Raw genomic sequence first — 14,927 nt, forward strand, 5'->3', positions numbered from 1 at the left:
AAATTTTCGGCCCGAGTCATTCTCGATACGTACCTCTCGTATCGAGAGCTCCCGATTCCGAGCTCGTGTTGCAAAGGGGAGGCCTGCCTTCCGAGATCGCATTACCAGGGGGAAGCCTCGAGTCCAAAATTGTGTACCGAGAGGTAATTTTCTAAGTCAAAATTTTTCAAAGTTTTTCTGAAAAACACTTTTCTCCACGTTTCATGCTACTCTATAATTCATTATTTGCCGAAAATATTTTTTCGGTTTTTCGAAGTCCACACCTTCCACAATTTTGGACTCGAAGTAATGCGATCTCAGAAGGCAGGCCTCCCCTTTGCAACACGAGCTCGGAATCGGGAGCTCTCGATACGGGAGGTACGTATCGAAAATGACTCGGACCGAACATTTTCTAAGTCAACATTTTTCAAAGTTTTTCTGAAAACCACTTTTCTCCATGTTTCATGATACTCTGTTCATTATTGGCCGAAAATATTTTTTCGGTTTTTCGAAGTCCACACCTTCCCCTCGATACACAATTTTGGACTCGAGGTAATGCGATCTCGGAAGGCAGGCCTCCCCTTTGCAACACGAGCTCGGAATCGGGAGCTCTCGATACGGGAGGTACGTATCGAAAATGACTCGGACTGAACATTTTCTAAGTCAGAATTTTTCAAAGTTTTTCTGAAAACCACTTTTCTCCATGTTTCATGATACTCTGTTCATTATTGGCCGAAAATATCTTTTTTTTAAATAATTTTTCTCGAAATTCTAAATTTTTCAGGTTTTCAATGGCATAAAATGGCATAAAATGGCATAAAATGGAGACTATTTCTATGGAGAAAATGGAAAAACCTATGAGTAATTCTCCATTTTCTCCATTTATGCCATTGGCCCCCCCCCCCCCCCCCCCCCCGATAATTCACGAAAAAAGTGGATGACATTATCCAAATATCTACAAATATCCACTTGGCCCCCCCCCCCCCCACATAGTCTCTACACCTTTACCCTCTGGTCCCTAGGGTCAGCTGATCCCGGGCCAGAGGAAAACTACAGACTGCCAAGGTTTGACGCCTAGGCAGTCGAGACCTCTTATTGAGACCCTTTATAATAATAAATACAACATTTATAAACCGCCTTATAGCTAAATCATATAACTCGATATAATTTAATCCTGGAGATAAACTCCAGTGCTTTCTAAAGCGGCTCTTACATTAACTGAGCTTAGTTTAATTGAAAATTAGACATGACAAGTTCATTTTACCTATGTAAATGCAAAATCAATCAAATGCTAGAGAAAAGAAGTATGTTTTAAGTTTGGTCTTGAAAGATGTAACTGACTCAGCTGATCTTATGTCGTATGGCAAGGAATTAAATACTTTAACTGCACAGTGACTAAAAGCTTTCTCTGTGTTTACATAGTTAGGAGAGGGCGGAAAACTAAGGTAAAAATAATCATTATCAAGACGTACATTTTTAAAACTTTGCTGCCTAGGAGATATCAACTCTTTTAAGTAAGGAGGAGCTATATTATTTAAACACTTGTAGGCAAGTAGGGCAATCTTAAAATCTATTCTAAATCTAACTGGTAGAAAATGAACTTTCTTAAGTAGTGGAGTAGTGTGTGCCTTTCTTCCTCTCCCGAAAATAAATCTTACAGCAGAATTTTGCACCTTCTGTAAACGACTTAAATCATAAGAGCTCAGTCCAAAATATACGCTATTGCAATAATCAATTCTAGAGAGTACTAGAGCATGAACAAGCTGAATCTTAAGGTTAAAAGACAGTTTTGATGCAATAAACCACAAATTTCTGATCTGAATATTACATGCTTGAACCACTGACGTAATCTGATCACTCATTGAAAGATAACTGTCCAAATACAGCCCAAGACTCTTCACAGTTCCACTAACAACATGTGGCTCTTGATCCTTAACAATCTGTAGAGAGGCTGGAATATTTGTTGAGTCAAATTTAGAGGATATAACGATGACTTCAGTCTTAGAAGAATTCAGTTGAAGGAAATTGTTTGTCATCCATTTCTTGATATCAGACATACAGTGTTCCATATTGTGCTCTAGCTGTGATGGGTCATCAGAATCAAGAGTGAAATACAGCTGGGTGTCATCAGCATACAAATGAATACAGCACCCATGCATACTTGCAATGTTCTCAAGATCTTTGGTGTACAATATGAATAGCAGGGGGCCAAGGATTGAACCTTGTGGCACACCTATCTCAAGAACAGTTGCTGAGGAAGACGAATCCTTGACTTTGACACAAAATGAACGGTTAGCCAAGTAGGACCTGATCCATGTATATGTAAGAGCAATGCCTGTAATGCCATAAGCAGATCTTAGCTTCTTGATTAATCTTGGGTGATTGACAGTATCAAAGGCAGCACTCAAATCTAGAAGTAAAAGAACAACTTTAGTTTTCTTGTCAATAGTTATCAAGATGTCGTTAAATGGATTCTGGTTGTTGCAGTTTCACAGCTATGAAACTTCCTATAGCCGGACTGAACTTTAGAAAGCAAGTTGTTATCCTCAAGATAACTGGTGAGCTGTATAGATACACACTTCTCAATGATTTTTGACAAGAATGAGAGATTGCTAATAGGCCTATAGTTAGATAGAGATTCACCGTCAAGGCCACGTTTCTTCAAACTTGGACGAATGAGAGCCTCCTTAAGTTTTATAGGAAACTCACCTTTAACTAATGATTCATTGACTATAAATGAGATCAGAGGAAGGAGTTCTGGGAGACACTTGATGAGAATCTTTGTAGGTATGGGGTCAAGATCACAGAATTTGTTAGACATATTCTTTATGATGCTTACTAGTTCTTCATCAGACACATGACGGAATTGTACTATCTTTGGGCTATTAGAAAGAGGAACAAATTCATCTGAGTTAGGAGTATCTTGGGATTGTTGTTCTAAATAAATGTTGTTGTATATGTTGTCGACCTTTGATTTAAAGAACTGTGCAAAGTTGTTAGCACTCTCAAGATTCGAAGAGCAAGAAGGTGTAGTAGTACTAACTTTTTCTTTATTGAGCAACTTATTAACGATGGAATAAGTCTTTTTAGCATCACCTGCACTATCTTGTAACCTTGTTTTGTAGAAGTGATCTCTTGTGGATACAATGACTGAGGATGCTCTCTCTGATGCTTTCCTGTACAGTCGTTTATAATCTGGGCAATCATGATTCTTTTGATACAGTCTCTCAATCTTTCTTCTCATTGCTTTTGCTTGTTGACAGTGTGTAGACCACCATTCAGCGTTATGATCTTTTCTTGGGATGAAAGTTTTTTCTTTAGCATGCTTGTCCAAAATACTGCTCAACTCAGACTCATAGATATCAACTGCACTATCGAGGTCATTGAATCAATCAGTGTCACATAGTTTTGACTTAAGAATGTCCTCAACAAAAGCATCTAGGTCTAAGCAAGCAATGTTTCTGTAAGTAATTGGTTCTAGAGTGCCTATGGGTGCTGGAGATACATTGCAATTGAAAGCAACAAAGTAGTGGTCAGACGATGTGCCAGAATCAGTAATGACAGGATCTAAAACTTCAATGCAATCGTGAGTAAAAGAACCATCCCTGGTAATTACAAGATCTAATATGCCCCCATCTCTGTGTGTTGCAGCTGAAATTTGTTGCACCCACCCACAAGACCTAAGTAGTGAATTAAACCTTTGTTTTGTATATTTAACGGCCCCAACGTTAATGTGGCTCTTGCTTTCACCTAACCATGTGCTTTCGCGCCACTTCGGGCGCGCTTGTTTCACAAGTCAAGAAAAGCACCTATCCACGAACCCCGATGGGAAGGTTCGTGCGCGCGTGCGCAGTGCTGACAACAGCGTCTATGTAGCGCAGGTAGTCTTGGCACTTCTCCCTCCAGTATGCAGTAAACACTTTTCAGGTTTCTATAGTGCATAGTGACAGTGTTTAGGGGTTAATTAGGTATAAACTACAGTACAGCTGTACTTACACCTACATTCACAAGCATGCAAGCTCACCTGGTCCAATGAGCGGGAAACGGAGGACAAGGTCTGGTGACGTCATAGTCACGTGACCTCATAGGCTCATAATCACGTGACCTCAGACCCAATCAATGATCAATTAGGTTCGGGCATGGTCAGCCCACTGTCACTCGATCTTGAGGTGACGCACGACACCTCGTTTATGCAGTCAATGTCTGAAAGGCTACACACGTCGCATAAGAGGACAAAAGCGCGGGAAATTTTGGCACCACTGTAGAGTGGTGCCAAAATCGTTGGGTGTGTTCATGGCTAGAGCCCTTTTTACCGCCGTGAGGCGGGCGCGCGCTACTGCAAGCGCAAGGGCTCTGGATAGAGCAAGCTCTTGCTATGTGTTGGTTCAGCCGAATTAATTATTATATTTAATCAAGTTTATTTTTCTCGTTAGTTGTCATCCGGCCAAACATTAAGCAACTTATATTGCAGTACCATTTATCATTTAGTAATCAAAATATGTCATTGTAATTTTGCATGGCTGAAATGTAACGCTTGATTTATATATATAATGATTAATTGAATTTTCAAATAAAATAAAAAAATTAGAGTTTTGTATATTAGAGCTTTAGCCACAGGTTGGTTGGTCTTCACAGAGCCCCACAGTTTCAATTCCTTGTTTAACTAGCCGTACAGCAAGGATATCCACTGTGTTCACCAGGTTAGGCACATAACCAACACTACCTTGGCAAAGTCAGCTATATATTATGGTTTTCTCGAAAGTATGAGAAAAGACCATTTTTGAGAAAAGACAATTTTATTATTTATCACCAATTCAATACACAATTTTTTCCCGATCCATGACCCAAAGCAAAGGTGCCGAAGGCACGACAGAGTCAAGGACAAGGGTTAGCGATCAAGGTTTTTTTTATATGGTAGCTTGGCGACCGTGCCTGCGAGCGTGGGACCGTACGTGCCTGCGAGCACTGTTATCGCCCACGTGACTACCTGCGCAAAGTTATTTTGCGTGATAATCTGAATTATATAATTATTGGCGCGCGGCGCTAAACCAACCAAGTACATTATTAATTTCATCATGTGCGTATCCCACTAGGCACTAATTGATAGCATATTATTATTATTTTGAGTTAGTATTACTATTTTGCACAGATCCGTGTCAGGTTGCGTAAACAATAAACATATGGTTACATAGAAGTATACACGATTTTCAAATTCAATATAGAATTATATTAACTGGGTGGCGCTCGGCAGTCGGCATGTCTCTTCGCCATATTTGCATGTTTATATAAACAGTAAAGACAGGGTCGTCCCCAGGTTGTATGGAATATGATAAATACGCCATCACGGATCGGGAAATTGAGCGGCCATCCACAAATGAAAAGCGGCCGCATTTCTTGTTGTATTAGAAAATTCAATTAATTATCATATATATAAATCAAGCGTTACATTTCAGCCATGCAAAATTACAACGACATATTTTGATACACTAAATAATAAATGGTACTGCAATATAAGTTTCTTAATGTTTGGCCGGATGACAACTAACTAAAAGAAAAAATAAACTGAACAAACACATCACACATAGCAATGTAAATAAAAATATATGCAAGATGTTCCATTATTTAGGATGAACTTCCAAACATGGACGTTATTTGATCGCCGTTTTGGGTATCAGTGTAGTAAAATTTTTGTAGCACGATGCGTTACTGTGCCGCGACACTCAATTATGTGCACTCAATTATGTGCACTCAATTATGCTTCTCGATCAGCGAAATGCGCTACTGTGCCTCGCCGAGCTGCGATGAATTTCGACCGTTGTTACTGGTTTGGCCCAGCGCGCGCTACTTCGCAGCACTTGCCATCGAGAAGAAAGCGGCGCGCGCTACTTCGAAGAAATTTAGACGATTGTAGCGAGATGCACTACTGGTCCGCGCCGCGCATATTCTCGTAGATCGGCGAGATGCACCACTGGGCCTCGCCTTATAGGTTTATAACCTACCAGGACGCGCACCGAGTTGGATTCGTCGACGGTCCAATATATGGAACAGATATTTTACGAGTATCACCCGTTAAAGCCTCGCCGAGCTAGGAAAGATTGACATCAAAAATCAATTTAGACGAGTAACTTCCGTCAACTAAACGATCAATTGAAATCGTCGATTAATAAAATTTAAATTTTGTTTTATTAAATACTCAAAACATTAAATGTTAAAGTAGCTAATCTTAAATTTGATCCTTCGAACAGCTGTTGAGCTGAGCAATGAAACGCAAACATAATCTTAGCAAAATGAATATATTTCTTTTATCTTCAGCATTTAATCAGTCACATAATCTGAGAATATCAATGGTTAGTTTGAAAATGTCAAAAATTCTCATCAAAAAGGTAGTAAAGTCTCAAAAAATTAATTTAGCATCTCGTCAAAATGGAATAGTTTAAAATCGGAACAAAATTAATGGCATATACTATAAAATGTGAAGTCTGCAGTAGTTCATTAAATCAAAAAGATGCAATTCAAAAATGTTAAAGTATGAAGTAGCCCTCAATTTTTAAATGAATTCTTTGTATTTGCCCGACAAGAAACATTTTGATGATTTTCAAACTAAACTTTTTGAAAAAGTAATTTTTTATGATTGCAAGGCGATCTCGGAAGCGGGTGGGATTTGTTATACGTTATATGACCTGCCGCGCAAGTACGAGTGCGCGGCTCCCCCTCATGTATCGTAAGAACGATAATGGAACGACCGTGGGGGTCACGACGTGATACAAAGCGGAATTGGGGAACTTAAAGGCGGAGGTGGGGCGGATTGTGGTAGGTTCACTTTACACTTCTCCAAGTCAGTTAATAGAAAACGTAAGACCGCCATAAATGTTGACTATTATTTGTATTTGATCACAAGAGGGGTAAGGCAAAGTGCAAAGAAACTGCTGCATATAACTTAACGCATAACGGGTGATATAGTACTCGTAAAATATCTGTTCCATATATTCCAGGATATCTAGGTTCCATATATTCCAGGACCGTCGACGAGTCCAACTCGGCGCGCGTCCTGGTAGGTTGTAAACCTACAACATATAACTGATGCTCAAGCTGCTGCTGTCGCGCGCGCGCGCCCATAGCAGTAGTGAGCAGCAGTGAGCAGCAGTGAGCAACATAACAGTGAGCAGCAGTTATTTGATTCACGATTTCAATCCTTCCTAGCTCTGAGCTCGGCGAGGCCCAGTGGTGCATCTCGCTGATCTACGAGATCAGAATATGCGCGGTGCGGCTCAGTAGTGCATATATTTATAAGCGTGTCTTCACTGCGCAATGCCGAATGCACGCCGGGCCACAGGAGGAGCTAAGTGCAAAGAAACTGCCACTAACTGCTACTAACTGCCACTAACTGCCACTAACTGCCACTAACTGCCACAAACTGCCACTAACTGCCACAAAATGCCACTAACTGCTACTAACTGCCACTAACTGCCACTAACTGCCACTAACTGCTACAATCGCGCCCACGCATTTGCGCGCGACAGTAGCAGTTAGTGGCAGTTAGTGGCAGTTAGTGGCAGTTTGAGTTAGTAGCAGTTAGTGGCAGTTTTTATGCGCGTCGGGATTTCAAATCGAGCGCTCATCAATTTTTATAATAGCAAGTCCGCAGCGTTTAGAGCTGCATTGTTGATTACTGGGCCGCGCTCACAGCTCAGCCTGTCATTCCGCCGAATCTCTATTCATTAATGAACATGATAGCCTGAGGTCCCCAGGTAACATTGTTGACTAAACCAAAGTGTGCACGTTGCGCTAGATGTCAAATGTTGCAGATAGCGTATACGTTTTTTAAAACTATGTTTTGATTTGATTTAACTTAACTTGTAGTAAACGGTCGGCCGTTTTACAACACGTCAATATGACTGCTTGTGTTACTGTTAGTTTCGACATTAAATATTTTGTTCTCGCATGAGTATATAAATGTTTTATATGAATTATGAAATGAGAAGTCGTGTATTGTGTAATAGATTCAGAAAACTCGTAAATGTGCAAGTATATGAATATTTATATCATATCCATTGAATTATAATTATATTCATGGGACCAGCAAAAGCTCACAGTTAACAGCATTTATTTTTATTTATGATAAGATGATAAGTTCGTTATGAGCAATTTTTAATTTAGTTCGTATCAGGCTAGGAGTCTAGTAATCGAGTTTTATTTGTTAATTAAAAAAACTTCTCTACGGTATTAGGTAAACTGCTGTGATAGATCGGAGCGCAGCAAAAAATTTAATATGTAATAGCTTGTCCTGGACCGAATTCTACCAAATATTATCACTACAAGTATAACACTTTTCGGATTAAAAAGGGTGCTGTCCAAACTATGAGTATGTTAACAGTGCGCGGTGATATGATTGAAGCTGAAGTCAGCACTAAAAATTAAAGTAGATATTATTATTAGAAAATATATGAATTTGGGACAAAATAATTTACTATCGAAGGAAATAAATATTAACTTTTTGATAAGAAAAGCGATTACTAACTACACACTACAGTTACACAAACACTGCATGGCAATACGATTACAAATTGTTTAAATGTTAAATCCGGGTATCGCTATTAGTATTGTGCTATTGTGCCAAAATTACAATATTATATGGTCAATCGTAATCATTTGCAATTTGGAAGACCCCTCTGCTGATATGTAAACGACCCCTTATATTAACTTGATTATAGCAAACCGCGTGATGTTTATTGATCATCAGTTCGATATGACGATAGTTATGAGAAATGCTACAAAACTACAATTTCCATCACCAGTTTTAGAACTAAACGCTTGATTGACGGTTCAGAACTTTATTTGAATAACAGGGCCTCCCACGGATTAAACAGTTTTGTGCGGAGAAAGAAGTGAAGAGAGTACGAAGCCAAAGAGTTCTCCGACAATTGTTCCAGCTAGCCTCACCGCAGCAACGCCAACAGCAAGCAGGGACTTATCCATGCAACCTATACAACGCTGACCAAGAATGGACATGCCACGGTACCACTATAATATTTGCTTCGATTCTCCGTGATAGCACTAGCAGTAGCAGAATTTGCTGCTTGTAATTCCTGGGCGTTGCTGAACCTGTCATTCCGCCCTATCTGCTATAGGCATATTTTTAATCGCCATAATATGTTCAATGTTAAATCAATGTGTTTAACTTAATAAATACAAAAGCCTGAGCGAGGTACCGTTCCCAGGTAAATTCATCTTTGCAAGTTGAATTTGCGTTTCTGAAACCACTCTCTGCACTGGTAATTGTATTTAAAAGGGAACACAAAATGATGTACGTGACCAAAATTATTCCCCGCGCGACGCAATTAGATTCTCTTTCAGAATTAAGTTTCAGTTTCTGGGTAATTCGCGCGTAAAATCATATTTGCACGTGTGCGTTCCATGTTCTCAGAATTAGGCAACGGTAAGTTTAATCTTGAACTTTAACTGTTTTGAAACAGGTGCTGTTATTTCATGCTGGGAATCCCAAAAAGTGCTTGATCGGCCAGTTCATAATTGTGTCTTGCTAAATACTTGGTTAGTTTCATTATGCTTCGACTAATCATCACTGTTGGATTGGGGATGGTATTCAACTGTTGAGGGCCTACTGTAACAGCCATTGATACGCTTATAGTTATCAGACAGCAACTAACTGATATCCAATGGGTCTCAGCCATAGAACAATACAGGCTCAACGGTGGCTCGGAAAAGTATAATCTTCATGGTCTTATATATGATTTTGGTCTATTAGAACGAGTTTTAAGTGAAATATATCCTCCAGAGATGATTACTAATATAAATAATACTTCAGTTCGTGAAACTGACTTTTTAGATATTTATAGTCTTAGGCCCGTATTCACCAACCTTTAGGTCATACTTAAACAGCGTTTTAAGTATGGGGTCGCACTTAAAAAGGAGTTTAAGTGGCAACTTTAAAAATGGTATTCACCAAATTCACGATTAAGTGTCACCCTTAATTTTTAAGGGTGACACTTAAAATCCCTTAAATTTGGTATTCACCAAATCAACTCACGCTTAAGTTGGTACTTAAACTCACACTTAAAACGGATATTTTTAAGGTACACCTATATCAACCTTAAACTACAGACCTCCTACTTAAAATATTACTTTCACAGTTTACATACGTAGCAGTCACACATATACATCATGTGTTTGATATTTCCGACACGAGTTTTGATACTTTTGACCCTCACAAAAATTTTAAATAGTTTGATGAGTAAATGTAATCGTTAAAATCTGAAGTTTATTATTTATTATATACTAGTGCCGTGTGGAACAAAGAAAAACTATAGTGTTTCAAGAGTAAAAGTAGTAGTAGTGTTTAAAAACAATCTTAATAAAAATAATAAAAATTACGATTAATCCGTTATGTCTCCATTCTCAAGCTCCGCGAGAAGGCCAGCCGAGAAAGGCAGATCGGTAGAGGTGGCTGTTGGTACCAGGTTGTCCCTGTGGACCCTTAGAATCTCCAACCAAAGTTCGTGCCTTTCAGCCTGCTGCATTTGCATTTGCTGCATCTCAATTTGCTGAATTGCCAGAATCCCCATTCTTGCTTGATGAAGCTCTTCTGCCCGATCCTGCAACAGTTCTTCCCTATGTGTTGCCTTGGGTTGAAATGATGAGGTAGGAGAATTTCTCTGCCTCTCGTTCTTTACCTCCAACGAGGGTTTCCTCTTTGAGCTTGCTGGGATACCGATGCTCGAACTTGTTGCTGGAGTGCTGGGGCACTCTTGCTCCTCTTCGCCCAGGTTTATTACCTCTACATCTGGTGAGGGGTCAGTATCTTTTAGACTCCCAAGGGTGGAGTCAGAGTCAGACTCATACTTGAGAATTTAGTTAGCCATGATGCAGTGCATCATGGCTAACTAAATTCTCAACTTTATAATATCAGTTGTGTGCATCAGATGCACACAACTGATATTATAAAGTTTTCAAATTTGTGTGTGGCGAAATTACCCTGATCTTCTGATCCCATTTGTTTGGCGAAGTTTGGCGCGAAATTCGCGCGCGGCTGGCAAAGTCACGCACGTGTATTGGCGAAGTTCGACTACATTTCTACTTCATCCCGGCGATGTTACCCACAGCATGGCGATGTTACCCCAGCGACCAAATTGCCCATTGTAACACGCAGGCTAGAGCTAGATAAGTAAAATTGGCAGGTATATCAAGGAAATATAATTGAGTTTCAAGTGGTATGGTGCTTAGCACCGAATATGGTATAGTTTCAGAATGGCGAAGTTACCCCGTATTGCAGGGTAACTTCGCCCTGATTTCAGTGGAACCAATCTAGCTGACTATTCATGCCTGGCTGATGTGGTTCATACGAAAACATTTGCTTTACCAATCCTGTTCATATGAGCTATAAACTTTTTCAAGTACTCGTGTCGTATTTTCTAAATAACATGAAATATCTGTAATACAAGGCGAAGTTCCCCCATTCTACGGTACTATATTTCATGTACACATCTATTTTCCTAACAGTCTAAGTTAAAGCCTAAAGTTACCGGTACGTGACAAGAACTGCATTAAGTGCACACGTGCGAATTTGATTTTACGCACGAATTAGTTTTAAATGTTAGACCAATTAGATTTAGAAATTGATCTAATACACAACTTTACTTCTATACACTTCAGTGATTGGGCTGATGACTCCAGTGAAAGGGCTGGTGACTCTAGCGAAAGTGCTGGTGACGATGAGAAAGACCATAAACCAGGGATTCCTTCGGGAGCATGTAAGATTATATCCAAAGTTTGTTCGCCAATGGGGTGTGTCTGGGTGTCAAAGATCTTCAAGGTGGGTGCTACTTGTGATGAACTCTAGAAGGATGGGATGGTAATACTCGGTCTGGCCGTCTGGAAGCCCATAGAATTCCAGTTCAGAAACTGAGTAAGGAGGTGCGGCTACTGATGAGAAGCCTCCTTTATAAAGTTTATTTGGGTTAGAAACGACATCTGGGTCCCTACCCTCGCACAAGGTTATTCTCAATTTTCTTGTTGTGTTCCACAACTACCAATAAGTATACTTACCTTTATGTACATTGTACATGATATCTTTCTATAACCATATTCTCTATACAATATTGTTTCTCCTATAATTATATATCGTACATGACAGACATAAAATTTATCCTGACTGCCATCTTCTGTGTTCTCAGTTTACAATGGTTTCCTGCGGACCCTAATTCTTTCTTACAAAAACGTAGTCTGTGCTATCAGCTAGTTATAAGTGTCCAAGACTACAAATAATGTTTTTCTTCTATCCGCACCCCGGGATCGAGATGTAAGCCTTCTAAAGAATTACCTTCAGCAGCTCCATAACTTAAGGTAGATACCATACTATACTATTTGTATCACGTCGCGATCCCCACCGACATGTCATTACTTTCTCTTAGTAGATCTTGAAGTGAAAATCTTTTCCGGTTTTAGCGTTGATGTCGCTGAAAATTTCCGTGGTTGTTAGACTTGCCAAAAGCAAAAGTTCTTACTTCTTTCTCATCAAGGTATTCCATTAGCGTTGCATTACCATTAGCCTTAGGTAAAGGTATAAAATTCGATAACTGTTTTATCGTCTTATCGGTATCCGCGTGGTTTTCTGATCTAATTCTACCGGCCGAATGGCAAAGCGATAAACATTATTTTTCATAACACATCCGCGTTTTCCAACCAGTTTAAGTTAAATAAGGCATACTTGGTCAGTTCGTACAAAAGTCGTAAAAAATTCGTACAGTTCGGCACCTTTTTTCAGTTCGGGATTAGTTCGGGAAAAATTCGCCTCATAAATTTTCGAACTTGGATTTAATCGAAAGAACTTAAATTAACTCAGATGTCAGGCCTTTGATAGATAAGTACCTTTTCAAACGACCGGTGCTTTTAGCGAGGTTAAAATACTCTTTATCTACCAGTACCATTATCACGAAATCAGATATGGGTCAAGATTTATTTTATGGTTTAAAATCATTAAGAATTTTGTTCAAAGAAAGCGACCACTAAAAATAATTTCATTTGATTTTAATTGGATTTCTTTGCGATATCACTACTAATATATCATAGAGATCAGGATTGATGCTACAGCACTCATTAAACGATTGCATTTTATAAACCAGATTTTAAAGTTATTTAATTGAATTGAAAAGCTGTTTCTAAAACAACCGTTCCATAGGTGCACAGCACATCGAAAAGTAGAAAATTCAGTGCTGAACTTTTATAGATGAACGTGCAATTTAAAAGAGATCGACAACTTTGTAAAGCAGATTATAATGACATATAGTACTCCCACTCCCGATACATCTCAACCTGTGAGAGGGTATATTCTTGCCATCAGTTTAACTGCGTCAAACTTACGATGGTCTAGACGCGATATTTTCTCCTGCGTGGTGCTATATAACGAGAATTACATAACAGAGATTTTATTTTATTTTATACTCCAAATAGTCGGCATCAGTTTGTGACTGACTTTTATACCACTGTACATCAGGGGTCGCTCCTATAATGAAATTTACCAAGGCAAGAATGCCTCCCTCCGTGACAAGTAACACTGTTCACTACATCCCAAGACTGAACATCACTGAACTTTGAAATGTTTTGGGCTGGGAAAACTATGTGCTCTATATAAATATAATCGCTGCTATTGACTTCTTCCTCGCTATAATCGGTCAGTATTATTAACGAACGAATCTAGTATATATTATAACCAATATATACTAATAATCTCAATAGATGTGTGTGTGTGTGTCTGTCTAGTGTCTGTCTGTCTGTATAGTGCCCAAATAGTGCCGACAAAACTCTGACGAAGCCAAATGATTAAGGTTTTTCAAATCGGTCGGTGGTAAGTGGTTTAAAATTCGGTAAAAATTCCTCAGCAGCTTTTTAAAATTCGTACAGTTCGGCACCTTTTAAAAGTTCGTACAGTGCGTACTGACCAACTATGAAATAAGGTTAACGGTGACCAGTCCTGTGGACAATGACATGGAGCCTATTACGTATGACTATAAATTTATAATAATGCAATTTACAGTTGCATTTTGACGTACTTTTGGGAGTACCAAAAGCGCGCAAACTGAATATATTTAACGCGCGAATCTGTTTTTGAAATAATGAATAAACTGAAAGTGAAAGAGAATCTAATTTGTAATTACATCGCGCGGGGAATAATGTTGGTCACGTACGTGTAATAGTAAAACTATACTATAAGTATACGAATACCTTATCGGACCTTATTTGGACGGACATTACATGAACGGACACAATTATGAACGGACATTAATATGAACGCTCGAAGGCATTCAAAACCATCAAAAATCCGAATTTTGTTCAATATTTTTTTCAACGTTTTTTAAATTTCAGCAAATGATTTTTAAATCCATTTTTTATACAGTAAGTAAGAAAAGCAGTCATTAAGCAGTAAAAATGTTAAAATATTTGTACATGATCAGTGTCTAATATCACATATCATCTTCATCAAATGGGTTTTCGTGCATGAAATAGTCCATGCTTAAAACATCAGTGATTTCTAGCTTTATGGAAACCTTTTTTAAAAATCAAACTACCCCGGTCCTGCATTTCAGTGTTACTGTTAACTTTTACAAGCTATTCGGCGTGAAGTGGTTTTATCTTAGACAACTTAAGGTTAACCTTAACATCACGTGGAGCTTTCCTAGCATTGTTTCATTGCCGCCCCCGAGTAATATGAACTATAACAACGTCGGACAATGTCCTTGGCAACACGATTTACCGTGATATCTAGAGGCTGGAGCAAGTTTGTCATGTTGGCGGGGACTAGTTCATGAACTTTGTTGTTGAGTGCCATAATTTCGTTGACTTTTTTCCGCCAAGTGACCCTTTTTTTATTATCTAGACACTTATTTTACTTCGGAGTATTCCAACAGCCATATTGTTACACAAGTGCAACCAGCCAA

The sequence above is a fragment of the Bolinopsis microptera genome, chromosome 10 (genome assembly GCF_026151205.1).
Source record: "Bolinopsis microptera isolate Bmic1 chromosome 10, MBARI_Bmic_1.0, whole genome shotgun sequence".
Classification (NCBI taxonomy): Eukaryota; Metazoa; Ctenophora; class Tentaculata; order Lobata; family Bolinopsidae; genus Bolinopsis; species Bolinopsis microptera.